Source organism: Oncorhynchus masou, unplaced genomic scaffold, assembly GCF_036934945.1.
Source record: "Oncorhynchus masou masou isolate Uvic2021 unplaced genomic scaffold, UVic_Omas_1.1 unplaced_scaffold_1040, whole genome shotgun sequence".
Classification (NCBI taxonomy): Eukaryota; Metazoa; Chordata; class Actinopteri; order Salmoniformes; family Salmonidae; genus Oncorhynchus; species Oncorhynchus masou.
Window position 1 is genome coordinate 41,413 of NW_027000101.1, and position 4,132 is coordinate 45,544.

Below are 4,132 nucleotides of genomic sequence, written 5' to 3' on the forward strand. Positions count from 1 at the left end.
CCTCGATACCCGAGAGGGCTAAGGTTTGAGCCCATTGCTAAATTCTTAACCATCCCACGTGGTTAAACTCTGAGACTATCGATCCGACAGAACAAGAACAAATATTTGATACTAATTTCTAGTCTGCAGCTAGGAATTATGTACCCGTGAACGCGAAGGCCGACAGCCGTCGAAAACATCTATTCTATAACAACATTGCTGAATGTTACTCTGAACTATCCATTCTAACCACGGCAGACAGAGAGAGAGAGAGAGCGGACAAACTCTCCAACAGAAACAAACTTTTCAACAGAGATCCCGACGACACACTGAGCGTAAAAATATATATTGATTGCAATTATTCCCGAATGAGTGAGCGTTCATGTGCAAAGGATTAGCATTTCAATTGTTATAATTATCAACTTTGTAGTGTCTTTTATCTCAGTCGACCCCCACTTCCCCTTTGTCCACCAAGCCGCGATGCTGGTTTATCCCACTAGGGAAACTCTGTTATTATTTCCTTGTAACTATCTACTGTTTGTTTGTTTCTTCATTTCTGGGATTATTTAGTTAGTTAATAAATGATTTAAGACAATTGATGTATGATTCATAGTGAAGACTGGGTTCGTGCAGATAACCAACAATTTACGACGTTTGGAATGAGACTAACGTGAGGTAAAGAATAATTCATTAATTATAAGACTAATTGACCAGATATTAAAATATCTGAAAGTTATTTTAGGAAAATTCTAACTTTGTAATCTGAATATTTTCCTTGGTGCCCCTACTTCCTAGTTAATTACATTTACATGGTTAGACTAATCACGTAATAATAATTACAGAGAATTGATTTGATAAACTAAGTCTTCAGTTTAATTATGCCAAAGACACGACAGCACAAAGCGGGGTCCATACAGAAATGGTTTATCGAGATCGGTGTGGAAGAACTTGACTGGCCTGCACAGAGCCCTGATCTCAACCCCATCGAACACCTTTGGGATGAGGTGGAACGCTGACTGCTAGCCAGGCCTAATCACCCAACATCAGTGTACGACCTCACTAAGGCTTTTGTTGCTGAATGGAATCAAGCCCTTGCAGCAATGTTCCAACATCTAGTCGAAAGCCTTTCCGGAAGATTTGAGGCTGCTATAGTGGAGGCAGTTAATGCCCATGATTTTGGAACAAGATGTTCGACTTTTGGTCATGTAGTATATGTTGCCAATGCCAATAAAGCCCTTTGAATGGAATTAAAGTATGTGTGTGTGTGTACACCCTGGTGAGTGCTGAGTATTAGGTTTCTATGTAATTTATTAGCTTGTTATACAAGACTGAGAAAGAGAAAGGAGTGGGGATAGAGAGGAGGGGGAGGGATAGAGTGGGGGGGGCAGAGAGAGAGGGGAGGGAGAGGGAGAACAGAAGAGGGGGCAGAGAGAGAGGGGAGGGAGAGGGAGAACAGATGAGGGGCAGAGAGAGGGGGGAGGGAGAGGGAGAACAGATGAGGGGGCAGAGAGAGAGAGGGGAGGGGTAGAGTGGGGGGGCAGAGAGAGGGGGGAGGGAGAGGGAGAACAGAAGAGGGGGCAGAGAGAGAGGGGAGGGAGAGGGAGAATAGAAGAGGGGGGCAGAGGGAGAGGGGTAGGGTAGAGTGGGGGGGCAGAGAGAGGGGGGGAGGGAGAGGGAGAACAGAAGAGGGGGAGGAAGAGGGAGAACAGATGAGGGGGCAGAGAGAGAGGGGGAGGGGTAGGGTGGGGGGGCAGAGAGAGAAGGGGGAGGGAGAGGGAGAACAGAAGAGGGGGCAGAGAGAGAGGGGAGGGAGAGGGAGAATAGAAGAGGGGTCAGAGGGAGAGGGGTAGGGTAGAGTGGGGGGCAGAGAGAGGGGGAGGGAGAACAGAAGAGGGGGCAGGGAGAGAGGGGACATGGAGACAGTGAGAAAGGGCAGACAGTCTGTATAGATAGAATGACAGAGAGAGAGAGACTTAACACAGAGAAATAAGGAGAGCCAACTGGAGATTGGTGGGTAGAACATTAAAAAAAGAGTTACCTTCACACCTACATAGCAACATGGACTTTACCACAGCAGCACAGTGAGATATTACATTTCAGTTTTACTCTCCATCTTCTCTGCTGGCTGCAATATTAATGGCCTCAAACAAACAAACAAACAAACAAACAGACAGACAGACAGACAGACAGACAGACAGACAGACAGACAGACAGACAGACAGACAGACAGACAGACAGACAGACAGACAGACAGACAGACAGACAGACAGACAGACAGACAGACAGACAGACAGACAGACAGACAGACAGACAGACAGACAGACAGACAGACAGACAGACAGACAGACAGACAGACAGACAGACAGACAGACAGACAGACAGACAGACAGACAGACAGACAGACAGACAGACAGACAGACAGACAGACAGACAGACAGACAGACAGACAGACAGACAGACAGACAGACAGACAGACAGACAGACAGACAGACAGACAGACAGACAGACAGACAGACAGACAGACAGACAGACAGACAGACAGACAGACAGACAGACAGACAGACAGACAGACAGACAGACAGACAGACAGACAGACAGACAGACAGACAGACAGACAGACAGACAGACAGACAGACAGACAGACAGACAGACAGACAGACAGACAGACAGACAGACAGACAGACAGACAGACAGACAGACAGACAGACAGACAGACAGACAGACAGACAGACAGACAGACAGACAGACAGACAGACAGACAGACAGACAGACAGACAGACAGACAGACAGACAGACAGACAGACAGACAGACAGACAGACAGACAGACAGACAGACAGACAGACAGACAGACAGACAGACAGACAGACAGACAGACAGACAGACAGACAGACAGACAGACAGACAGACAGACAGACAGACAGACAGACAGACAGACAGACAGACAGACAGACAGACAGACAGACAGACAGACAGACAGACAGACAGACAGACAGACAGACAGACAGACAGACAGACAGACAGACAGACAGACAGACAGACAGACAGACAGACAGACAGACAGACAGACAGACAGACAGACAGACAGACAGACAGACAGACAGACAGACAGACAGACAGACAGACAGACAGACAGACAGACAGACAGACAGACAATGACTGGAATGAACACAGTAATGTTTGGAATAATGTCTAGAATAATATCTGTAATCATGTCTGGAATAATGTTTGTAATAATGTCTGTGATAATGTCTAGAATAAGGTTTTTAATAATGTCTGTAATAATGTCTAGAATAATGTCTGTAATCATGTCTGGATTAATGTTTGTAATAATGTCTGTGATAATGTCTAGAATAAGGTTTTTAATAATGTCTGTAATAATGTCTAGAATAATGTCTGGAATAATGTTTGTAATAATGTCTGTGATAATGTCTAGAATAAGGTTTTTAATAATGTCTGTAATAATGTCTAGAATAATGTCTGTAATCATGTCTGGATTAATGTTTGTAATAATGTCTGTGATAATGTCTAGAATAAGGTTTTTAATAATGTCTGTAATAATGTCTAGAATAATGTCTGGAATAATGTTTGTAATAATGTCTGTGATAATGTCTAGAATAAGGTTTTTAATAATGTCTGTAATAATGTCTAGAATAATGTCTGTAATCATGTCTGGATTAATGTTTGTAATAATGTCTGTGATAATGTCTAGAATAAGGTTTTTAATAATGTCTGTAATAATGTCTGTAATAATGTCTAGAATAATGTCTGGAATAATGTTTGTAATAATGTCTAGAATAATGTCTAGAATAAGGTTTTTAATAATGTCTGTAATATTGTCTAGAATAATGTCTGGAATAATGTTTTTAATAATGTCTGTAATAATGTCTAGAATAATGTCTGGAATAATGTTTTTAATAATGTCTGTAATAATGTCTAGAATAATGTCTGTAATCATGTCTGGAATAATGTTTGTAATAATGTCTAGAATAATGTCTAGAATAAGGTTTTTAATAATGTCTGTAATAATGTCTAGAATAATGTCTAGAATAATGTTTTTAATAATGTCTGTAATAATGTCTAGAATAATGTCTGGAATAATGTTTTTAATAATGTCTGTAATAATGTCTAGAATAATGTCTGTAATCATGTCTG